The sequence below is a fragment of the Sinocyclocheilus grahami genome, unplaced genomic scaffold, assembly GCF_001515645.1.
Source record: "Sinocyclocheilus grahami isolate Dianchi unplaced genomic scaffold, SAMN03320097.WGS_v1.1 scaffold1125.1, whole genome shotgun sequence".
NCBI classification, from domain to species: domain Eukaryota; kingdom Metazoa; phylum Chordata; class Actinopteri; order Cypriniformes; family Cyprinidae; genus Sinocyclocheilus; species Sinocyclocheilus grahami.
Window position 1 is genome coordinate 254675 of NW_015506304.1, and position 26831 is coordinate 281505.

The following is a 26831-nucleotide window of genomic DNA, read 5'->3' on the forward strand; positions in this document are numbered from 1 at the left end:
ATTCAGAATCCTCATGTATTGAAATCTTCCTATTTACGAAGCTGTTTTAGGCACATGTGCACTCTTCAAAAATGGCACTTATTGAGGACGCGCTAAAATGTATCGATTAAAATGTATTTATATTTAAATAGAATGGAAAATATAGATTGTACTGCATGTTAGCTTGCTTATTGTGCCCAAAAGCATAATTTATTTAAGCCCATATGTCTTACTAACAAGAAACTATGCTTTAACCACAGGTCGAGGGCTGTAGCTCCTACCACACAAGTTTGCGATGCTGTTTGTGAATGTTCATTTGAACTATGGTTTTGGGAAACACCGAATCGTTGAACTATGCTGGTAACGAACAACAAACTTGGGACCATAGTGGGCAAACGATGCTTTTGGGAAACGCACCCCAGGTCGGTTGGAAAACTCTCAGCAACCGGATCATTGCATTGTTTTGCTCATAGATATGCCAGTCAAATCACAGTTGTGCAAGCCTATGAACCAACGGACAGTTCAGATGATGCAGTGAAAGGCGAGTTCTGCGAACTGCTCCAAAACACTTTTGTTGACGTCTGAATCATGATGGACTTGATGGTCCTGATTTAGGACTTCCTGGGCAGCGACCGACAAGGATTTGAAAGTGTGCTAGGAGCCCATGTGTCCTCCGATCATTTCGGCGACAATGGCAAACGGCTAGTATCATTCTGTGAACATAACAGGCTATGTGTCGGAAACACATATTTAATAAACTAGTGTTTTCTGAGTTAGTATTGACTGCAAAGATGAAATTGACAATGCTGACTCACCATCTCCGCAGTACAGTCTCGTGTCTGTGCAGCAAGTAGCCTATACGCGTTTCAGTTCATTTTTGTGACCGTGATCGTGCCAGCGCCTCCATGTCATACAGTAGCGCGCTAATAGCTTCACACAAACACTTGGATATGCGCCTGAAAGTGCACATTTATTTATATTAACATTAGAGCGAGCGGCCATGTGAAGTTGATACTTGCATGTTTCACTTTGAAATAAGCCATATTTGAGGTTGACGAGTGATAGGCGAACGCTTGGATTTCCGATATATTGTAATTATCTCAAAGAGCAGATGTTATCAATCTGTCTGACCACAGACACGGATAATTTTTGACTGACTATTAACATTTTTTGTTGACTAACGTTTAGTCACTATTTGGGCAGGCAGCCCAACCTCTTTGTGAATTCGTATTTAATTCATTACGTTTGTCAGTTACATTGTTCTGACTTTTCCAAAGTAAAGTAAGCAAACTCCTCATCTTCAGTTGTTGTGATTGGTAATCCTGTGTGCCCAATCCATTTCGCTATGGCCTCCTCCTTGTTCTGTTGTTCTTCAGAACCCTCATGACACCCTGGTGCACCTGAATTTCTTAAGTTTCCAGTTGATGGTTACAACTTTAAACTTCAAATCGATTTTGAGCCCAACTACATTCAACAATGCCACTTAGAGAGCCTTAAGAGATCTCAAAATGCCAGCTGTGGACCCAGGTATGCAACTTACAGCTGGCAGATTCTGTGAAATATGCGCCAAAATCCTTAGCAGCTCACATTCTGAGAGGAACTCGCCAGACAGCTACGATGAAAAGAGAGTTGGATCTGGAACCTGACATACTGAAGTTTTATTCAGATTTTTGTGATGTCTCTGTGACACATCCACCCTCGCAGCCAGACTTCAACCCAAGGGAAACACCACCCTTTGGACTGGCTGAGGTAAACTCAATGTTTCTCAGGTTGAACACCTGATCACAGTTAAAGGCCTGGGCTGCTTTTGTCAAAAGTTTCTCAAAAGTTGATCGTAGAGACCATTGGTGGCAATGGTCTCCTTAGGCATACAATGCTTTTGAGAAATGCAGCCCAGGTCTGCCAAGCATTATTATCAGGTTCAAGGCCAGCTGGTCTTAAGCAGACTTCAGTGGTGTGATTTCATTACAGATACCCACATTGACTTCACATTTGAGATAATCTTTAGGGATGAGGAGATCAACTCAATGAGACAGGGTTATTTTTTTATTATAACATCCACATGGATATCTTATTAAACTGAGGCAGAATTTTAAAATGTGAAAAATCTTAAATACATAATTACATAGCACTTCTGTATACGGTCCCTCTATACTTATTGTAGTAAAGAATTAGGCTCCTCCAAGAAATGTCTCGAAGGAGAGGGAACCCTTCAGACTGGGTTATCCCCTTTAATTTCAAGAGGTCCCTTGTAGGTTGACATTAGGCAACAGTTTTTCCACAGTACAGTTAGGATATAAATATTATAACCCCACATGGGGCGATGCCATTTAGACCTTTAAAGGTGGTGTGATTTTTATAGTTGGAAGAAGTTTGTAATAAGAGGGAGGATGCTGTTTCACAATGGATCTCAGTGCAGTCTATTATCACTCTCACATGAGGGCAGTAGAGCTTGAACTTGGCCTGCACTTGTTCTCTTTTCATCCACAATGGTTGCAAGCCAAGAACCTGGTAAAGGTCGCTTCTCCATGTTAAGATGAAACGACAAACAAGCAGACCTAAAAATGTAGAAGAACGTTTTCTCCTGAAGTCCAGCTGCAACACGACAGAGAAAAAATAATAATTCATCAATGAGTAGAAGCTTTCACAGAGGGTTAGGTGTCTCTAGTGCTGTTTGCTGTGCCTTTGCACTATGTGTAGTTGTACTTAGGGGAAACCCCCTTTTCCCAAGTGTCTTCACAAGCTCTTTGAGGACATTTTCATCTTCTTGGGAGATTCCTCCTGATTGTGTGTTTGTGGTCCCCTGTGCCTTTGACTTTTCGCTGAAGGGTGGACTTCGGAACATTCCAGGCCCTAGCCAAAAAGCGAAGCTGAGGGATGCTACCTGCTTCCACTAGCTCTTTGTACTCAGCAATAGCTCCCTTCATTCTACTCTCATTCCATTGGTTTAGCTTCTTCTTATTTCTCTCATTTCCCTCTCTCTCTCTCCTCCTCGCACTTTCTGTTGCCATTTTGTTTCCTGTCGCTTTGGTGCCATTGTGTTCTGTAATACATTTCATTGAGTTAATTAAAGGCCATGACTATTCAATTTAAGTGCCGTTTTTATAACATTTTAAGATCACCCACCATTATTGCTATTTTTTTAAAGAGCGCTACACCAAACAGCTTATTTGTCTCATTTTAGCTGATGTCCAAATTTTGCAGACTTCACCCTATATATACAGTACAGTATATATTGGGGCATTTCCTCCGAGGCGGCAACGGAGGCAGTGCCTCCTCAAAATATTGAATGACAAAAAAAAATTGCAGTACAAAAATTAAACAATGCAATTATTACAAAATATAACATTAAAAAGTGTATAAATCACTCGTTTTTTAAAAAAGAACATTGTGCAACAGCGACACCAGCAGGTAAAGTTACAGCGGGAGTCCGCGTCTCTCTCGCCTCCCCTGAGCCCATTGAGTTTTAACAGACCCCCTAAAGCATGCAGTGAGTTTGGTGGGGGGTAATTGAGGATGAATGGGGGAAAGTCACATGAGAGGAGCCAATGCCTCCATCGCGATATGATTGGCTCATGCGATAAATCCGGCCTCTTATGCTCATGAGTGTTCCCGAATCAGTCTGAATGAACACTATAATGCCGTTAATGGGAATACTAAATCAAAAAAGTAAGTAAACAAGTCACACACTTAGATATAACCACTTTTTTAGGACAAGATAATGTGTATTGTTCATGTGTATTGCGTGGTGCAATTGTACATCCGTTTCGTGCATTTGTGAGTTGCATTTTATATTTCTGCCTGTTGTGTCTATATTTGAATAATTATTGTGTTTCTTTTTTTTGTATATTCTTTTCGTTTATTTTTACATGGTTTTTGTTTTTGTTCATTTTTTTTGGCAGTTTTGTGTCTGTTTGGTGTCTATTCATGTGTCTCCAGTAAACGTCCTGTGTGAGTGAGCTCTGTCTTCGTGTGGTCCTTTCTGGGAGAATCGAGTGAAAGAATCAGAGGGGTTACACTAACTCATTATTAACTACTCATACACAAGCATCAACTCATGCCTTGTTAATGCATTATTTTGTCATGACTTCCCAGGTGAAAAAAAAGTACTCTTAAATGTATTCAAAATTAACTTGAAATTCAGATAGTATATTTATAGTACAATTGTGCTCCTAACATGCTTGCTTGAAGTGCATTAAAAATGTATTGAATTGCATTTTAAAGCGGTCATATGATGCGATTTAAATTTTTCCTTTCTCTTTGGAGTGTTACAAGCTCTTGGTGCATAAAGAAGATCTGTAAAGTTGCAAAGACTAAAGTCTCAAATCCAAAGAGATATTCTTTATAAAAGTTAAGAGTCAGCCACGCCTACCTAAAACGGCTCGTTCTAACACGCCCCACATGTCTACATCACTATGTGGGAAGATTTGCATAATGCCGCCCAAATGTTCACGCAAAGAAAGAAGGCGTGGTTTCAGGAACAGCAGTTAGTGTTGATGCAGCATGTCAGGGAGACGCTGTGTTTAAGTGCGAAAGCAAAAGCACTTTATTTGGCCTTCCGGAAGTAGATGCAATTAGGAATCATTGGTTAAGATTTATTTACAACAGAACAGCACAACCCAGATGTTCGAATTTGTGCAACGCATTTTATGGATGACAGTTTGAACTTAGAAGAGTACAAGGCTGGCTGTGCACAAAAGCTATTTCTAAAAAAAAAAAAAGGGGTAAATTCCGACTTTGCTATGACAATCTGGCGCTTCTGAATCAGCGACTGTAAGTATGTTGTTATTAGTTTAAGTACTTGCTATTGACTGTTCAAATGCAGAGTTTTGCGCAGCGCAGAGTAACGCGTCGTGTGTGTGTGAGAGGGGAACAGGGGCACATCACAGGAGAGTGAACGGCTGTCAGAAATCATAGCACGTCAGCTGTCTTAACCGCGGCTTGTGTACTGCATCATCACTGTGTCTGTCACGCGCCTCTGTTGCCCTTTCGGCTTGAACTGATGGTAAAACTAACGACATTATTAACTGTCTTGATATTTATTTTGAAAGCTGAAGATCGCGATTATGGTAAGGGGCGTTACATTTCCGACGAGTGCTTGCGGTGTTCGGCCAATCACAATGCACTGGGGCAGCTGGCCAATCAGCGCAGACTGCGCTTGTCGGAAGGAGGGGCTTTGTAGAAAACAAAGCGTTTGAGAGAGGCGGGGCATAGAGGACCTACAATAATGTACAGTATTTGAAAAATAATGGGTTTTTTGAACATTAAAGCATGTCAACATATTCTGTTACACCAAATCCACAAAATAATGATCTTTAAAAAAGCATCATATGACCCCTTTAATATATTTTTTTAAAGTATACTAGAAGTACTTTGGTAATAAATATATGCTTAGTTACGCTTTGAAGAAATCAGTTCAAGCATACTTGTTGTGACATTTTAGTGTATTTACAGAAAACATTCTTATTTTACGCTTACTTAAAGTATATTTTATGCTTGCTTTTTATAAGAATGTAGTAATATTAGTGGGTTTAAAGTATATGTATCTTATTTATAACAATATGTAGACCACACTGCTATTTCTTTTAACTATTTATGTAATGAACATGTCCTTCAGCCTGTTTTTCAAAAGGAAGATATCTTGAAAAACATTTTTAACATTTTAATATATTTTATAAAGCATATTAAGTCACTCGCACACGAATACATTATAGCAATAAAATAAGCAAAAGCATTCTTACGTTGTACTAACTTATAATGTATTATAAATATAATTTTGTCAACTATACCTTAGTAATAAACATACTTAAAATCAATGTGTTGTTCGATTTTTGATTGTTTGTACTTGTAATAGGCTATTTTGCAATACAATAAATTTTACTTTCCACAAGCATTTCAACATCGTATCATTTGAAGTGCATCATAAATAATTTTTCCAAAGATATGCTTAAAATCCCTGTTTATTTATTGGTTAATGCACTTAAATTCAAACAAGCTCAACCTACCGCGTGATGCATGAAAAACCTCTTTTGAGGAATCTCAAGCGTGCTTGCGTAACCTGATTAGTTCTCGAGCATCAGTCAAGCGCGTCCGAGCTTCGGTTTACCAGTTCTGATGCAATGTTGAGTGACCTGATTTGAAAGGGAACCATATTTGCAACTAAACCAACGAATCCTCGACATAGTAAAAAGAGGACATCTGCAAGAGCCAAACAAATTTCAGAAATCCTATCTGTGCCAGAGACTGTTTGGCAGTATGTCTTACAGTATAGGCATAGCCTATATATAGCCATGGACTCATTAAGAAAGGCTATCTAAAAATAATTTCTTACATTTTAAATAAAAAAAGTACATACTCTTGATTCTTTAATACCGTGTGTGGTTTATGTGGATCATAGTTTGTTTTGTGATAGTTGTTCATGAGTTTCTTGTTTGTCCTGAGCGAGCAGTTACAAGTTTTCAGAATATTCCTCCAGGTCCTGCACATTGTGTGTTTTTTAGCATATTTTGCATATCTGAACCCTTTCCAGCAGTGTCTGTATGATTTTGAGATCACTCACAAGCATTCACTTATATGCTTTAACATTTTTATGATCCTCTTATTTTGTGAAAATTTATATTTTGCAGATTCTGCCAGGTGCAAGGTGTATGTAAACATTTGACCACAACTGTAGTCATTTCATATAAATTGCCATTATTTACAATACTTAGATATGAAAGATTCATACAAAACAATACACCTTGGAAAACCCACTGTAGCCACAATAATACCAGAGGTGTGTGACATAATTTGGAAACAACTACAGCTTCAGTGCATGCCCATTCCAAGTACAGATGATTGGAAGAAAATTGCAGATGGATTCTAGGAAAGCTGGTAGTTCTCAAACTGCATTGGAGCTCTAGGTGAGAAGCATGTGGTCATACAGGTGCCATCCAACTCTGGATCCACTGTTTGTAACTACGAAGGTGGTTTCTCCATTGTTTTCATGGCCCTGGTGTTGTTTTGATGACCACAGCTATTGCTTTACCATATTTGATATTGGTGCCCATAGCTCCAACAGTGATGGGATCATCTTTGCTCAAAGTGCTTTAGGGAAAGCAATAACAAATGACAACATGGCAATACTTCAACCAACATACGGCTGTGGCACCAGGAGGGTGGTGGAGAACTTATTTGGGATCCTTGCATTCAAGTGGAAAGGGTACCCAAGGAGGATCAAACGGTAGCCTCGAAATGTGGACAAAGTTATAAAAGCTACTTGTGTCCTGCATTAGTATGTCATCAAACCCAACAACCCAACACCAAGCACCAGAGTGTATGGAAAAATCCAGTACCAGTGCAGCTGTTCAGAATCTACAGCAGTGTGGACATAATCCATCACGGGAATCATTTCTGATAAGTGAAGCCTACTATTTCATGTCCACAACTAGAGCAGTCCCATGCCAGCAGAATACTTGCTTTGGAGTGACTCAATAGACAGAATTTATTCTCTATATTTAATTCTATTTTGTTCAGGATATGTATGAATTAACTTACTTGGGAGTGCCTTGTTTTCATTTGCATTTACATCATAATTTAATCATCCCGGATAGTCTAGTGCAGTACACGTACCACGTTTTTTTTGGGTTTTTTTAATTATACATTTAAAAATATTAATGAAAAGTAGATAGAATACAAAAAGAACACTAGTGTTAGAGAGTCTCGTGTTTTGTTAATGCACTATAATGCGCTGTTCACTTGCAGAACGCAAGCTTCTGGAGGGCACATAAGTCTGAAGCAGTGTTCTAGTTACTGTAATAATATTACTTTTTGCAGTAACTAGTAGTGTAACTAAATACTTTTGATTACTTTTGGATTTGAAATCCAACAATCCAATAATTCCTAGATTTATTTTCATAATTTTCACGACTCGCACAGGCACACGAAGTCACCAGTGCATCAGGAAAGCTTGGCATATGGAAAAGCTTATATTCCGGGGATGGAAATATTGGCATTGCACTGATTTTGTCAGGAGAAAAGCTGATCTGAACACAGATGTGGAAGTTGTGGCATTACTTTACTCTGGCATTACACGGCTTGCCCACCCACATCCCTCTGATCCCGATATAAACTATATTACTATAATTAAAAAATCCAATGAACTTACATGATTTCTTTTGATAAAATACTTAATGAAATATAATCATATATGGGTAACAGAGAAATTATAGCTACAATCAGCTTCAAGCTACACATGACAATTAATACAGCACTTTTACTTAAAAGTCACCATCAATCACGATTGAGTGTTTGTAAAAAAGTTCTGACTGCGATCCAATGTAGATTTTGGTCAAATGATGAGACAGAAATATATTGTTAGTAATATGTTAGAAGAATTTTATGGGGAAGACACAATTACAACTTCTGTGGGGCGTGAAGGAAAAGTAATGTAACTACTAGTGTAACTATTGTTGCCAGAAAGTAATAAGTAAATAAGCTTTTGAAAGGAGTAACAAGTAATAAATTACATTTTTGGAGTAATGAGCCCAACACTGGTCTGAAGTAATGAATTTAGATAAAGGGGTGCAGAGCCAGTGGAAGGTTTAGAGGCAAATCCAAAAGCATCGATGTTTTACGATAATAAGTGATACATTGATCATATAATTAATTAATTTATCAGGATTGAGAATTAGTCACACAGAAATAAAGCGGTATTGTAGCAGAGTGAGCTATAGACCCAGTATAATTGGCTGGCGTTACCCAAACAGGTGAACCTATCAGTGTTCATACTTTATCATGGTTTGGTAAGTTTCATGAGCCAATTAGTGCCTGTGTGCCTATAAAAGGGGGAGTGTTTGGTTGCTTGGGATGCATCATCCTTGGTACCGCCCCTTTGTGACATGTGGCGCTTTGAATGAGTGCCAGCAGTTGGGTTATCCTCCTGTCTGTCGTGTGCTGGCTGTTGGCCAGTTTTCAGGTTTGTCCCGGTTTTAAAAATGCCTTTTTGCCTGTTAAATAGAGGCTTATTACCTTGTTTGTTTCTAGATATGGGCCTGCCAGTAGCTGTAATCCTGCGTGGTGAGCGACCATGTGTATTGCAGCATTCTACTGTTTTCTTGGATTGATTGCACGTCCAGGGGTTTCTAATGATCTTAATTGAAGCCTAATGAACCTCACGTAACTGACTGCACTTCTGCTCTACTCTACTTTACTCTGTTTTGTTCTGTCTGGAATTCATCTGGGTCCGTCTGTTATATTTTGTTTTGTATTGTTTGGTGTGTGGATTTAGGTGGGAGGGGTTGGCCATGGTACCTTGTACTGCGTGTCCACATGGAGTGCTGTGTTTAATATTACTGATTTTTCACGAGTGTGTGTCATGGGTATTGAGTGTGGGGTAGAAATTTGAGGGTCTTTGTTGGCCACCTCCCCCTTTATTTTCTCATTGCATGGTACTTGTTTTATAAGTTACTGGTAAAGACGTGTGATGTATTGAGACCTGGTGTGAAGTTTTGTATGTGTTTTTATCAAGTGTATGTTAATAAAGTGACTTTTGTTTATACCCATTATTATTATTATGCTCACCCTGCCTTTGGCAATGAACCTGTGTCCCTTTGTTTAGGGCTGTTATGTCCCGGTGTATTCTGGGTGGCGTAGTCGACTATAGGATTTCTCTTATTATTGGTAATATCCCAAACACCTGACCACTTACTGCCACAGTATGAACCGTTATTTCACAAAAGGAAGAGGACACATAGCCTACTTATTCAGTCGAGTCTGTTTCTGTTTATTTGTAGTCAAAGTATACATCATATTTTACACATCATATATATTTTTTCCATCAAAAATATGACCTGAGTAGCAGAGGGAGCTCCCGAACAAAATCTATTATTATATATGACATACTTGAATTTAATGCGAGCAGCTACTGGTAGCCAGTGCAAATTTCAGTGAAGACATGATTATTTTCACTTAACACAGGCTCTGCAAACTGTTGAAAGGACAGTGAAGCATATGAAGTGCTGGAGACCATGACTTCTTTGATGAGAAGGTTGTTTAAACCCAAAACATGCATATTTATTGACATTGATGTGAATAGTAAAAAGCAGGTGAGTGATGAAGCAGATAGAGTCTCGGACATTTTGAACAGATAAATTGTTCAGAGTACAGACGAATCCACGTCATGTGTAATATAAAGTGTTTAAAAAATAAGTAACAAAATAAAATTAAGATAAAGAGACATTAATAAACGTCTCCAAGTCAAACTCAATCGATTAAAAACTAGGACTCGACCTAGATTCAACAAGGTGGACTCGGACCCAACACTAGTAATCTGACAGGAGTTTCAGCACAAACTCCCTGAAAATCTGTGCTGAATAATATGTGTTGCACCGTTCTGCAATTCTTGCATGTTCTTGTACAGTTTACATGATGATAAAGATATACCCAACAACAACTGTGCACGAAAGTCACATTGTTCCAATAGACAATAGGACAAGGTAAACAAATACAGTGTGTTTGTTTGAAACATGAGAGACAGTCGAGTTTGCTTGAAGAGAGGAGAGATCACATCATTAGTGCAGTCTTCAGTGTCACATGATCTTCAGAAATCAGTATAATATGCTGATCTGCTGCTCAACAAACATTTCTGATTATTATCAATGTTGAAAACAGTTGCTTCATATTTTTGTGGAAACGGGATACGTGAAAGTTCAAAAGAACAGCATTTATTTGAAACAGAAATCTTTTGTAACATTATAAATGTCTTTTTTTTATTTTTTTTAACAATCTAATGCTTCCTTGCTAAATAGGCTGAAGTTCATAAAAATATACTGACCCCAATCTTTTGAATGTGTAGTGTAGATTGTGGATTATGGTTGTCATGATCCCGGGCCTGTGTCCCCATTGTCTTGTGTGGGCTTTTACGTTATTTCCTGTTCTGCAGCATCTTTTGTAGTCAGTTTGTAGTTTGTCTTCTGCTCCACCCAGGCCTCCTGCTCTGCCTTGGTTTCCAGGCCCACCTCCACTTCAAGGGTCTGGGCCTCCCCCTGGTCCGCCTCCACTCCACCTCCCTCCTCGAATCATGCTTGTGTTCGTCGAGGAGCATCTGGAATCGATTTGCATTTTGATCCTGGCCTCTCCTATAATCTATAACCCTATAATCTCTACCATACCTAACAATGGTTTTGTTTGTTACTTGATCTTTAGGGTCGTCTTTCTCAGTTTTTTTTTTTTAAGATCTACTTTACCAAACAAATCTTATGTTAAATATTTGCTCGCTGGTGTATGTAAAGTTGATGGTCTTGATGACTGTCTCTGTCCAGAAAGTCTGGTACTGATTCACAGCAACATGTCCTCGTCCCACTTTAGATTTCAGTCTTCTGCTTGATGAATCTGTGTTATTAATGTGCCTCTGGTTTCATCCGCCATGCTCATTACACAGATCCATGATTTATGTTCCCATTATCATTCAGATGATGTTCTGTTAGTGACTAAATCAAAGTAAATTAAAAATAAATAGAAATGTTATTTTTTTTGGGGGGGTTGTTTCCTCTACTGGATGGATAAATGAACGGGCACTTTTTATTGCAATTTCAACTTTACTTTGTATCTCTTTAATTTTGATTTAGTGGCAAAAATCTCATTCACACTTGTTCAAATTGTGCATAAACATGGGTCATAATGGGTTTTTATTAATTTTACCAGGAAACTGGGCAATAGGAGGAGCCTCTATACAGTCATCAACATATGCAGACTGGATTGCTGAAAAGGCCACTGATGGTAATCGAGGTCTCCAACAGTTGCGTACGGGATGCTCCTCAAACATTCCTGAGAATAACCCGCGGTGGAGGCTGGATTTTCATCATATTTACAGAGTTAGTAAAGAGGTTGTCACTAATAGAAAAGACTGCTGTGCAGAACGAATAAATGGAGCGGAGATTCGTATCGGAAACTCTTTGGAAAACAACGGCACCAACAATCCCATGTGAGAAACTTGAGGTGGAAAGAGCGCCAGATGTCAAGCACAAATATGATGGATTATTGCAGATATGACCGTATTTTAAGTGGAACTGTTTCAGCAGCCTCTGTGGCAGGTTGAGCTTCCTCAGCTGGCGAAGGAAGTACAACCTCTGCTGGGCCTTTTTCACTGAGTCAATGTGAGTGTCCCACTTCAGGTCCTGAGAGATTGTGGTGCCCAGGAACCTGAATGACTCCACTGCAGTCACAGTGCTGTCCATGATGGTGAGTGGGGGGAGTGCAGAGGGGTTTCTCCTGAAGTCCACGGTCATCTCCACAGTTTTGAGCATGTTGAGCTCCAGATTGTTAAGACTGCCAGCTCTTTAACCTCCTGACTGTGGTGGCATCTGCAAACTTCAGGAGCTTGACAGAGGGGTCTTTAGATGTGCAGTCGTTGGTGTACAGGGAGAAGTGCAGTGGAGAGAGAACACAACCCTGAGGAGCACCAGTGCTGATCGTACGGGTGCTGGATGTGTATTTTCCCAGCCTCACTAGCTGCTGCCTGTCTGTCAGGAAGCTGTTGATCCACTGAGAGATGGAGATGGGCACGGAGAGCTGAGTTAGTTTGGGCAGGAGGAGGTTTGGGATGATAGTGTTAATATCATCATGATAGTGATAGTGTCATCAGCATAGCAGTGATATGAAAAGCCACATTTCTGAATGACTGATCCAAGTGATGACATATAGATGGAGAAGAGAAGTGGTCCAAGCACTGAGCCCTGAGGCACTCCAGTTGCTAGATGTTGCGGCTTAGACACCTCACCCCTCCACTTTTTAAGAGTAATGTCTGAAGAAAAATTAATGTTGAAACTAGAAATGTATCTTTCCCTCTATCAAAATAGTGTGCTAAAATGAGTGTGGCATATGGGACAAAAGAGGCAGTTTGTTTACAAATACCAACATTAAGTTATTACTGTTGACTACTACAGCAGATTGTTTTTTACTAAGGTTAGAGAACATAAATAAAACTTTAGAAAGCCTTTAAAAACCATAAGAAATGGATAAACTCTGATGTCAAAAGGTAAGCTGTTCAGCAATGGAAAAAGCATGATCACCTTAAAGCGTCGTCGATGGTAGAGTTTACAGTTACTTATTTGACGCTTATTTGTTTGTCTGTGTTTTGTTTGTCTGTGTGTTTGCACCTGATTAGGCAGGTCTGTGTAAACTGACAGGAGTTTCAGCACAAACTCCTTTGGAAATCTGTGCTAAACATAATATGTGTTGTACAGATCTGAGATTCTTGCATGTTCTTGCACTGTTTAAAATAAAGATGTACACAACAACTATGCACAAAATTCACATTGATCCAATAGACATTAGGACAAGGTAAACAAATACAGTGTGTTTGTTTGAAACATGAGAGACAGTGGAGTTTGCCTAAAGGGAGGAGAGCTCAGATTGGTCATGTGATGCACATTTAAACAGATCATTCTCTATAAAACGTATATCACTCACACTCTTCATACTAAAGAAAGACAGACTCCTTTAATCAGCCATGAAGAAGCTCTACAAGTGCCTGTGGATCTTACTGGGTAACGTACAACATTCATGTATCTGAAATTTGACTAGATTTACACTGATATTAACGCTGAGTTTTCTATTCTGTTCTCCTTTGAGATGAAGTGTTGGGGAGTAGCTTAAAATTTAATTACAAAATAAATGTAACTGTAATCAGTTACTGAGAAGAAAATGTGTAATTAAATTACAGTTACTTATGAAAATGTTAAAGATTACAAATAGAGTTACATCTGAATATTTTCACACATACCCACATTCAGATTTAATTGATTTCTTTTTAATAATTGCATTGACTGCTCTAAAATATGAACAGGACACGTTTATACGATAACTGTTTTATTTCCGTTTTGGGTTTATGTATATGTTTTGTTTGTTTTTTTAATATCAACTGTTTGATGCCAGTGTTTCCTGTCATAGCTATGCAAAGATTTGATTTCAAAAACAGTATCATAGCTATTTAACTATACCTTGTTATGATTTTAAATCTGTATTTAACCTCACAACGATCTCAAAGTAAAAAGTGGTGCTAAAGTCTGATTTTGTGGGGGCTGTGCTTTAAAATGAGATTATTATAATCTTAATTCAAGTTATGAAGGATTTTGAAAGTCTGACAGTAATCAGTGTTGAGTTCCACTGTAAGGTTAACCCTGCCTTCTTTAAAGGGTTCAAAATTATTTACAGTTGAAAACATTCGTTAGAAATAAAAAAAAAAAGTAATCAAATGTAATCAGTTACATTAATAAAGTCATTGAAATAGTTACACTACTTTAAATAGGGCAATTTGTAATCTGTAACCTATTACATTTCCAAAGTAACCTTCCCAACACTATTGAGATGTTAAAGTGTTAAAATTTCTGGCCAAACAAATCGAAATCATCTAAATCAGTTGCTGTTTCAAACATTCGTGCTTGTCTATAATTAAGCTGTTTTTTTAAACCACACATGTGAATATTTATAAATAATTAAATGTTTTGTAAACCCCTCCCCCTACCCACCCAAACAACGTGTCGGGTACATTTATATGTAGATTGCTATCATAGATCCAATAAACACAAATAAATGAAATAAACTTAAAATGAAAAGAAAAGAAAGCACAAAATACAACAGAATAAATTATTTACATTCTTACAATGTCTCACCACAAGGACTTTACTCAGAATCCTCAAGAAATACCAAATATCTACCCCACCTTCCCTCGTAAACATCTATTTTTTTCAAGTAATCTGTACGACATTTTTCATATGCTGCCACCTTCCCCAATTCTGTAACCCATTTTTGGAAAGATGGTGAACCTGCTGATCCCCTCATAATAATTTGTCTCCCTATCATAATACTTATTTGAATCCACTCGGTTATCTCAACATCAGCAGTTAATAAAAGCAGGTCTCCTAAGACATAAATACTTGGACAAAATGAAAAGCAGCATCCTGACACCTCTTGAATATAGTTATGAACCTTAAACCAAAATTCCTGTATTTTCGAACAAGACCACAGAGCATGCATCAGGTCTCCGTCTTCGCTCTCACATCACCAACATTCAGCAGAGTCCTTCAGACCAAGCCTGAAAAGCTTGCTCTGGGTCCAATACAAATGATTTAGTATTTTGAATTGTATAAGTCGTACGCCAAGATTTCTTGACATTACTTTACAATTTTGACAGATTTTAATCCAATGTTCATCACTAAATGTACAATTCAAATCCTTGCTCCAGACCTTTTTAAGTGCTGAATGGAAACTACACCCTACCTTGTCCAATAACCATCTGTAATATTCTGAAACCTCGTGTCCTCTACCATATGTTGTTAGAATTATAGACAAAATATTATCATCTTCTGGAGCTCGACTACTTGCCCTAAAATTCCCACATAATAGATGTCTAAACTGTAAATATCTCCAAAATTGCATTTTATTAAGGCCAAAGGTTTGGGTTAATTGGCTGAATGATTTCAAAGTGTCATTCTCATAAACTTCAAAATACCCTTCTCCATCCATTCCTTCCAGAGAAAAGTTGAAAAATTGCACTGAATGTGTGAGAGTTGGCAGCCCTGGTAAATGTCTTTACTGGCACATTTGATCAATTTAATGCATCCTTGATGAATAAAAGTATCAAGTTCTTAAATAAAATACTGCCCCAAAACTTTAAGGATAGTGTAGATTGTAGATTATGATTTAGTTTTTTTTACTTGATCTCTAGGATTGTTTTTCTCAGTTTATTTATACATTTTTTTGGATCTACTTTACCAAACAAATCTTATTTAAATAAGATTTATAAATCTTATTTTGCTCGTTTGTGTATTTAAATGATTTAACAGTCTTTATGACTGTGTTTGTCCAGAATGTCTGGTAGTCATTCACAGGAATGTGTCCTCGTCCCACTTTAGATTGAATTCTTCTGCTTGATGACCATGTTGGATGAAACCACTGACACATTGTAAAGATGTGTCATTACTGCTCTAAACAAAACCTCAAAACCCAAAAAGTTCAGGAGGGTGGTGGAGTGGAGGTGGTCCAGGGGGCGGGGAGGAGGGCCAGGTCCATGAAGGGGAACAAGATCGGATCGTGAAACAATGTCGGGCCTGGGCTGTGGAGGAATGGCAGGCTTGAACTGTAGAGTAGTGGGGAAGACCATAGGCCTTGGAACAGTGGAGGACCTGGACCATGGAGCAGTGGCAGACTGTGGAGCAGTGGAGGACCTGGAACGTGGAATAGCGGAGGACCTGGGCCATGGAGCAGTGGAGGACCTGGATCGTGGATGAGTGACAGACTGTGGAGCAGTGGAGGACCTGGATCTTGGAGCAGTGGAGGACTGTGGAACAATGGAGGACCTGGGCCATGGAGCAGTGACAAAGCCGGTGGATCAGGGAGCTAAGGTGGAGCAGAAGACCACCAGATCAGAGCCGGTGAATCAAGGAGCCAGAGCAGAGCCGGCAGAGCTGAAGAGCACCACAGCGGAGCAGATGGGACCAAAGATCCCCACGGTGGAGCAGATGACCCGTTCAGTGGAACAGATGGTGCAGGGAACCACCACGGTGGATCAGGCGGAACCACAACAGAAGTCACAGAGAGATTAACAATGTTCTCTGTGGCCATAACAGGACAGGTGTACAGTTCAGAGATGGCATTGTTGGCTATGACAGGGCAAGCAGAGAGTTCATGGATGGCCTCCTTGGCCGTGATAGGACAAGCAGGGAGTTCATAGATGGCTTCCATGGCCATGACAGGACAGGCTGAGATTTCAGAAGTGGACGCCGCCACCTCTGGGGCAGACTCATGTGCAGAGGCTCTGGGCTGAAAGGCATGATGTGAGCAGGCCCTGGGTTGGCAGGCATGATGTGTACAACACCAGACATGACGGTCGGGACGTGAAAATGTTCAAGTGTGGTGGGTACTGTAGGATTGCAGGGCTCCTCATCCGCAATTCCTAAAGTAAATGAGGATCCATTAAGCAGCAAGGCATGGTTGATGTATTGAGCCAGGGACCAGTGAATTTCCCTCCAGGAAGACGTGAACGTAAGGGTTCATTCAAACCAAAACAAGAAACGTCCTTAAGTGTCACATCGTTAAAATCCACAAGATGAGACAAACCACAAAAGTCCTCCACATACTCCTCAATGGGGTGATTAGGGTTGGGTATCATTTGAATTTTATCAATTCCGATTCTGCTTATCGATTCCGATTCTTATCTATTCCCAGTTTCAATGCCAGTGTGGTTAAAAAATTAATTCAAACATTTAGATATCAAAAATATTTATTTATCTTTTTTTGCAAAACATTTATTTGCAACTGAATACCATGAACAAAAATCAGCAGGCTACTTAAAAACTGGACTCGATTAAGAGCTGTTTGTGTGCAAAATAGAGCAGCACAATTTAGGATTTTTTATTATTTTTTTAAAATATAAATTACATGTGTTTTTTTTTTACGAAAATCACATGTAATTTATGAATGAATGATTCTATGACTCACTAAAGATTTACTTGTTTCATTATTGGATGAATCAGTGTTTTTGAATGAATCTCTTGAATGAATGTTTCAAAGACAAATTTACTCTATTTTGATCGCTTACATCCCTTACATATCAGTGTTCATATCCAAACTATAAACTTTCATCTCCGTACTTCTGTGATTATTTGAATGATTGTAACACAGAAATAATGATACTGTGTGGTTGAAAAGACTCTTTGTGAAGCCGTTTCATACATATACATGACAGCTGCTCTCTTTAGGTCAGCGGAGGTGTGAACACAGATTTTAATGTTCAAATCACACAGGGATGAACAGAAAGTTGATCACACTGTTGTGATCGCACACGTCAAAAGTTTGTCATTTAGGAAAGATCATGTTGGTGTTTGAATCCTGTTTGCGATCTGTTTAATTAAAGTGCTTTGTCATGTTGGTGGTGACACCTCTCTTGCAACATGTTAGCTTATCACAAATATTATACCTAGCAGTTACTTACTGATTGCAAGTGTAGCCAAACACTGGAGCACATTGCAATCTGCCAGGACCCTTCTCGCTATTCTGAGTCGGGTCCTCACAGATGGGAAAAAAAGGAAAAGATGCGCACACAGGAATTGATAGGCGGAATAGACATTTTTATTTTACAAAAAGTATCAGATTCCTGACCTTAAGTATCCGATTCTGAAATTGGAATCGATTTTCGATACTCAACCCTAGGAGTGATTGCCTCGATGAAGGCACAGGAGATGAACTGCTGGGTTCATTGTGGTGGTCTAGCTTTCTGTAATGAGTCCAACTGTAGGCGAGTGTAGTGAACCCAAGTGCAGTTTATTTACAACGAAGACACAAAACATTATCCAAACAGGCTTGGCTTGACTTGACAACAGGCTTGACTTGACAATAGGGATGGCTGAGGCGAAACTGACGTTTCGAAGCAGTGTCGAGATCCCGAAGCATAGATATTTCGAAAACACTGCTCTGAAGTGTGATTTAAAACACCAATGTCCCATGACAATGGCTAAATAAAGCTTCGGTGTGGTTCACAAGTGTTTCGACCAACAGGCGGCAAAATAAAAATCTCACAATATAACAAATGTGACACATCATGGCTTGATTTATTTTATTAATGTTCACTTCTTATGACCAATATAACCTATAATTATTCTCAATGAGGAGCTTAAAGGTTACAAAACCAATTTCATGTAGTTTTCAGACACGTTAAAAACCCAACACATTATTTAAAAATAAAATCAAATCAAATCAAAATATACAACTATAAAAAAGAAAAAAAATTGCACAGGAATTGATAGGCGGAATAGACATTTTTATTTTACAAAAAGTATCAGATTCCTGACCTTAAGTATCCGATTCTGAAATTGGAATCGATTTTCGATACTCAACCCTAGGAGTGATTGCCTCGATGAAGGCACAGGAGATGAACTGCTGGGTTCATTGTGGTGGTCTAGCTTTCTGTAATGAGTCCAACTGTAGGCGAGTGTAGTGAACCCAAGTGCAGTTTATTTACAACGAAGACACAAAACATTATCCAAACAGGCTTGGCTTGACTTGACAACAGGCTTGACTTGACAATAGGGATGGCTGAGGCGAAACTGACGTTTCGAAGCAGTGTCGAGATCCCAAAGCATAGATATTTCGAAACACTGCTCCGAAGTGTGATTTAAAACACCAATGTCCCATGACAATGGCTAAATAAAGCTTCGGTGTGGTTCACAAGTGTTTCGACCAACAGGTGGCAAAATAAAAATCTCACAATATAACAAATGTGACACATCATGGCTTGATTTATTTTATTAATGTTCACTTCTTATGACCAATATAACCTATAATTATTCTCAATGAGGAGCTTAAAGGTTACAAAACCAATATCATGTAGTTTTCAGACACGTTAAAAACTCAACACATTTAAAAAAAAAAATCAAATCAAATAAAAATATACAACTATAAAAAAGAAAAAAAATGTAATTGCTCTTACAATGATGTGGACACACTTTATTGTTTAACATAAGCCCTATTCGCACAATAATTGCGGAGGTTGTCTGTGATCTTAATCCCGTGCGAATCGGCAATGTCTGTAATTTGTAAAGTAAAAATTCCCCCGCAAATGACCTACCATATTTTGCCGAACACCGAGGTCCTGTGCTAATATTAGTCCCGTGCGAATCGGCATCTCTGTGATTCGGCCAGCATTTGGCAGGTCGCATATCATTTTTCGAGGTTTTTGTTTGCTGTGCGCCTTTTTATCCATCTTCCGCGAAGAATGGATCTGCGTTGGAGTGTTTGATAGTATTTTCTGTGCTGTCATCATATCGCTACACCATACAATTTGCAGAAAGAGAAAGCTGAAAAGGTTTTGAGGTTAATGTGTTACAAATAAATCAAGTATAAAGCTTGAGATATTATTTTAACCTGGTGAAATGTAAATGACAGCGCACAAAACTATATTAGTTTCTTTTTTTTAAATCCATCTGGACCATAGAGCAGGACTCTCAAAGCCTTGACATCCGGGTATCCGGGAGATAAGTCAGTAAATTCGAGTAAAATCACAGGCTTCGCTTATCCCGTGCGAATGCACCACACGAAATTCAGATGTGGGGGCTAATTTCAAAATCACACAAGGTCCCCAGATAATACTAAACCCGTGCGAATAGGGCTATAAACAACATGTAGGTTATCATTCGTAAATCGTAGTCAAGGCAGAGCAACACGTGCAAGTGACCACTAGGTGTCACAGTGGAGACGGGTGTCAGATTGTTTTGAAGCCTCACACAGTTGAAGCAAATGTGCCGAACTGTTTCAGTGATTCATGAAGCCTCGCTCTGCCCATCACTACTTGACAATGGCTTGACAAAAACAACTCCGACAGCAGGGTTACAACATCAAAACTAGACAATGGAACAACGGCAACACGAGGGCTACTTATATCAAACTATAGGGTCACATGACAAAAACCAACCAATGAAAGTATGACACATCAACTAGACAACCAATAGAAACAAGACACATGAACAAAAAGACCACATGGCAAAAATGAAACCCATGACAGGAACCAATTTAACCCAAAACCAACTGTGACACACATTAATAATTATCTGTATTATTAATGTGTCAATGTTTTCATCCAACATGGTCATTACGTAGATCAATGCATTATGTTTCCATTATCATTCAGACAATGTGTTTAATTATTAGCTGCAATATCAAGGTGAATTAAATTGAAAATGCAAATTCAAATGTGATTCAACAAAACCCGGTTGTTTCACTTTTTTTCCACAGGGTTTTTATTGATTGAGGAAATGGCACGTGGACAAGAAGGTAAGAATCCTTCAGTGTTTTAACACTTTTGTTCTGTTGTGTCTGTTAAACGGTCAGATATATAAGTACTTAGAAATGTAGTGCTGTAATAGAGCTCTGATGCAGTTAGTTAGTATGCTTGTTAGTTATAGTTCCCTGATACTGGATAGACTAAAGTCAGAAAATTATCTTCTTATTAACAGGCAATCCTTTCAGGAACAGCCTTTACAAAGTTTTTATGTCAGATTATACTGCTCTTTGTATAATATAACATACCAAACCCATCATGATATATAGGCCAAGATTAGAATTATACTAAGTGTAGCAAATTATCTCAAAAGGGAAATATTTATAATTAATTATAACTGGTTATAATTAATAATAAATATTTAGATTAGATCTGTATTAACTGTAGCAGAATCAATATTACAATTATTTGATCTGTCTGTCCACAATGGAAATTGGAGAACATCCTCTACCATTTGCATCCAGGTTGTGGGAAATGTTTAGCTGTCACAGTGGTTTGCCCAATGCAACTAAACAAAATCTCATGTTTAAGTCTGCATTAATTGCACAGAGTAGTTCACACATGCGAGAAGCCATTGATCTGCATGTAGATGTAAATACACCATACGAGCAAATCATTTCCAAAATGCAAGAAGTCAAATGAAAGCTGCAGAATCTAGACATCCAGTTGCTGCATTCGGCAGGAGAGAATGTTCTAGATTATCTAACAGTTTCCATCAGAGACCAAAGAGATTAGAAAGAGTAAATTCAGAAGGTGTTACTCTCTGTTATGCATGTGGAAACGCTGGTCACATTGCTAGACATTGTCAATACAACGAGAGACCTCATCAAAGCTTTGTCTGTTATGCATGTGGAAAGGATGGTCACATAGCAAGGCATTGTTTAGAAAAAGTTAGGAAAGATTAGGAAGCTGTTTCATACATATACATGATTGATTCCTAGAATTAACTGTAGCAGAATCAATATTACAATTATTTGATCTGTCTGTCCACCGAGCAGACAATATAATAATTTATCAATTCAAGGAAAGATTATTTTCCTGGCCAAGGAACAATAGCTTCCCTACTTTATGCAGTACTAGCATGTAACAAAGATCAACATTCAGTGACCCCGAATTGTGAGCTGCACACAGAGACAATCAATTGTGAATATAAGGGATTTAATAAATGAAACTATAGCTAACACACAACTAAATTAAGCAAAACACTGTAAGAAATTATAGTCTGCCTCGACCAAACTTCCACTCCAAGTAAACTATTCTCCTTTCTCTACAAAGAGCTTAATTATCATTGATCTTTCTGATCTCAATAATATGTAAATAGTATCTCCTGAACGTTACTTCGTCAATCGTCACCTATAGCGTGGGAGCGGCAGTAGGCCATCAAGAACCATCTGCTGACCAAAAGGGTACTTGAATATAATTGCTAGGGATTATAGATAATCCTATCACCCTAACATTTGGTTGTTTCCACCTGAAAGACTACCAAAGATGTGGGAACGGAAGGCTATCACTTTCATTGTAATCCGCAATTTACATTTAAGACTAAACTTAATTTACATGCGGGAAGATGAAGCGAGAAGATGAACGTAATAGAGTATAAAATGTTTGAGCTTAGGATGTTCGTGGTTCATTCTGACTCCGGTGAACCCAAGGTACTACATGTACTTTGTCACTGCTATGCTGCAATAAACATCTTCATCGAGATCTTCATCGTCCTCATCATTTTTCTTACAACACATATATACAGAATGAAGGAAAGTAAGGAAGAGAGAGAGAAGAGTAAAAGAATGGCAGTATTTCACATCAATTAACCACAACCTAATGAGAATCATCAAAGAATCAAAAATCACCTTAAAAAGGGGCTCAAACTTAAACACGCATCTAAATAGTTGTAAACAGTTACTTGCATTGGCTTTGTTGCTGAACAAGAGTCCTGATGCTTTAAGACAACAGAGGTTCTTGAGTTCTTTATGAGTGAGCTGGAGGTTTTCCTCTGGTTCTTCTGAAGATAGTAAAGTCCACAGCGGATCGACAAAGTTACTTGAAGATTAAAACTGCCAGAAACTCAAACTCAAGAGGAGAGTTTTGAGGAGTCTTGGATAGTGTCCGTCTCAAGAAGAAAGGTTTCTGAGCCTAGATTAGTCTGAGTTAATGACTTTTGATAGTTCCTATCCACACCCACCTTTTGGGTGGAATAGCCAATATCAGGCGTGAATTTTTGAGCGGGAGAAGTTTTCCTTGTCTCCCTTTATGACCCATTTGTATGTTTATGGCTGGGTGTGGAGGACTGGTGCAGTTTTACCCAAAATATAGTACAAATAGTATGATGCATTTCACAATCACATACTGTACATCATTGTTTGAGGAATAAAGAGCAGATCATTTTCATACCAAGAAAGCAACATCTAGAAGATATTAAACCAGAGATACATTCATACACCTGAATATGAGCGTTTAGAGGTTAACAAATATAATACAAATACAAATAACGAGTGGTAACTCAGCTAATCTAATAGGGAAACGTACAAACAACACATGCATATACCAGATACATTTGTAACTGATTAATTGTAGTCTAAAATAAAGAAAAAGTCTTTGTGTGTGTGTTATGTGTATTGTGAGCATGGGGGTAGTTTACTGGTCAGCCAGGCCATTGGTGCCTGGCACCGGAGTTCATTTACTTCTCTGTGGAATGTGTTTGAAGTTCGATGGGGAGACGAGAGTGGTGAAACTGTTTAGCATCTCCTTGATAGTGGGGGAAACCATTGGCAATTTAGCACCCATATAACTGTAGAATATGGGGCCAGGTCTGTAATTTATATGCAAATGTCAAAAGGCTAAAAAGGTCTCTAAGACATAAAGCCCCAATGATCATCCATGATCTTAAGCAGATACTGCATAAGTAACAAATGTTTGTTATCCAAAATAATAAAAAAGTAATAATAATTTTTTACCCTTGCATTTTAAATATCTGTAACTGTTTTGCTCCCTTATCCCTTGATTTCTGACCCTGTGGTGGACATGTTGTGGATGATGAGTAATAGAGATTGGTAAAAGTCTTCTGCAGTAGTAGATGACTTCTTATTGACCTTTATCCATTATATTTTTCCAGAGAATGTAGCACTAAGGGGCAAATCTAGTCAGTCATCAACTTACGCGGGCTCTGGACCTGAATGTGCTCTTGATGGATCGTTGAACAGTTGGACCCACACTAATGATCAGACCAACCCGTGGTGGAGAGTTGATCTACTGAAAGTATACAGAGTGAACAGAGTCACCATTACTAATAGACCGAGCCTTGGTTCCAGGATAAACGGAGCGGTGATTCGCATAGGGAACTTTCTTGACATTTATAGCAACACCATGTGAGGATTTCTTTCTTTTGATTTGATTTCTGTGGCTGAAGTGAAGGATGAACAGAAATGGATAACTGATCATCTTTCTGTCTGTAGATGTGGTGTGATTTCTACTCTTGGAGACGGTGCCACGGCCACTTTCTCATGCGGTGGGATGGTGGGACGTTATATGGTTGTCCATATTCCTGGAAGTCGGAAGACTCTTAGTCTTGTTGAAGCTGGAGTCTACGGGACTTTGGCAGGTAATTCGTTGTTGTAGAGCACTTTATTGAATGTAATAATTACCTTTTTTTAGAAACTTGCTTTAAATGCAAAGTTACATAGATGGCCATCGGGAGCACCGGGACATTCCATTCAAGTAGTGGGCCGATCGCCGAAGCGAGGGAGACCTCCCCAATATTAGGCACATAAAGCAAATACTCCAAAAGTGTGAATCAGCGCTACCCGATGCATCCGCCAGCCGCACATCAAAGCAGAGCAGGATCAGTCACCCGCACAGCGCCGTGCTTCTGCCACGATTTATAAGTGATAAACAGCGCAAGTCGCTTGATCCATTCAGATGTGACACAGAATTGTTATACAGTCGTGTGATATGAGGACATTAAAGGTTCTGTAGTGATGCTGGCTGAAAACAGCCATGACAACGAGGTATATTGGAAAACTCTGCATTTTAAACAAGAACTTCTTTTTAGATGTTAGGTTCTAATGAATTTTCATTTAAGAACACATATATACAGAATGAAGGAAAGTAAGGAAGAGAGAGAGAAGAGTAAAAGAATGGCAGTATTTCACATCAATTAACCACAACCTAATGAGAATCATCAAAGAATCAAAAATCACCTTAAAAAGGGGCTCAAACTTAAACACGCATCTAAATAGTTGTAAACAGTTACTTGCATTGGCTTTGTTGCTGAACAAGAGTCCTGATGCTTTAAGACAACAGAGGTTCTTGAGTTCTTTATGAGTGAGCTGGAGGTTTTCCTCTGGTTCTTCTGAAGATAGTAAAGTCCACAGCGGATCGACAAAGTTACTTGAAGATTAAAACTGCCAGAAACTCAAACTCAAGAGGAGAGTTTTGAGGAGTCTTGGATAGTGTCCGTCTCAAGAAGAAAGGTTTCTGAGCCTAGATTAGTCTGAGTTAATGACTTTTGATAGTTCCTATCCACACCCACCTTTTGGGTGGAATAGCCAATATCAGGCGTGAATTTTTGAGCGGGAGAAGTTTTCCTTGTCTCCCTTTATGACCCATTTGTATGTTTATGGCTGGGTGTGGAGGACTGGTGCAGTTTTACCCAAAATATAGTACAAATAGTATGATGCATTTCACAATCACATACTGTACATCATTGTTTGAGGAATAAAGAGCAGATCATTTTCATACCAAGAAAGCAACATCTAGAAGATATTAAACCAGAGATACATTCATACACCTGAATATGAGCGTTTAGAGGTTAACAAATATAATACAAATACAAATAACGAGTGGTAACTCAGCTAATCTAATAGGGAAACGTACAAACAACACATGCATATACCAGATACATTTGTAACTGATTAATTGTAGTCTAAAATAAAGAAAAAGTCTTTGTGTGTGTGTTATGTGTATTGTGAGCATGGGGGTAGTTTACTGGTCAGCCAGGCCATTGGTGCCTGGCACCGGAGTTCATTTACTTCTCTGTGGAATGTGTTTGAAGTTCGATGGGGAGACGAGAGTGGTGAAACTGTTTAGCATCTCCTTGATAGTGGGGGAAACCATTGGCAATTTAGCACCCATATAACTGTAGAATATGGGGCCAGGTCTGTAATTTATATGCAAATGTCAAAAGGCTAAAAAGGTCTCTAAGACATAAAGCCCCAATGATCATCCATGATCTTAAGCAGATACTGCATAAGTAACAAATGTTTGTTATCCAAAATAATAAAAAAGTAATAATAATTTTTTACCCTTGCATTTTAAATATCTGTAACTGTTTTGCTCCCTTATCCCTTGATTTCTGACCCTGTGGTGGACATGTTGTGGATGATGAGTAATAGAGATTGGTAAAAGTCTTCTGCAGTAGTAGATGACTTCTTATTGACCTTTATCCATTATATTTTTCCAGAGAATGTAGCACTAAGGGGCAAATCTAGTCAGTCATCAACTTACGCGGGCTCTGGACCTGAATGTGCTCTTGATGGATCGTTGAACAGTTGGACCCACACTAATGATCAGACCAACCCGTGGTGGAGAGTTGATCTACTGAAAGTATACAGAGTGAACAGAGTCACCATTACTAATAGACCGAGCCTTGGTTCCAGGATAAACGGAGCGGTGATTCGCATAGGGAACTTTCTTGACATTTATAGCAACACCATGTGAGGATTTCTTTCTTTTGATTTGATTTCTGTGGCTGAAGTGAAGGATGAACAGAAATGGATAACATTATCTTTCCGTCTGTAGATGTGGTGTGATTTCTACTCTTGGAAACAGTGCCACGGCCACATTCTCATGCGGTGGGATGGTGGGACGTTATATGGTTGTCCATATTCCTGGAAGTCGGAAGACTCTTAGTCTTGTTGAAGCTGGAGTCTACGGGACTTTGGCAGGTAATTCGTTGTTGTAGAGCACTTTATTGAATGTAATAATTACCTTTTTTTAGAAACTTGCTTTAAATGCAAAGTTACATAGATGGCCATCGGGAGCA

At 38.7% G+C, this 26831-nt stretch overlaps 1 pseudogene; it reads left to right on the plus strand.

Annotated features, from left to right (window-relative positions):
- Positions 1–16307: 16307 nt before the first annotated feature.
- The window catches only part of LOC107567061 (uncharacterized), a 52634-nt pseudogene continuing 42110 nt past the window's right edge, over positions 16308–26831 (plus strand).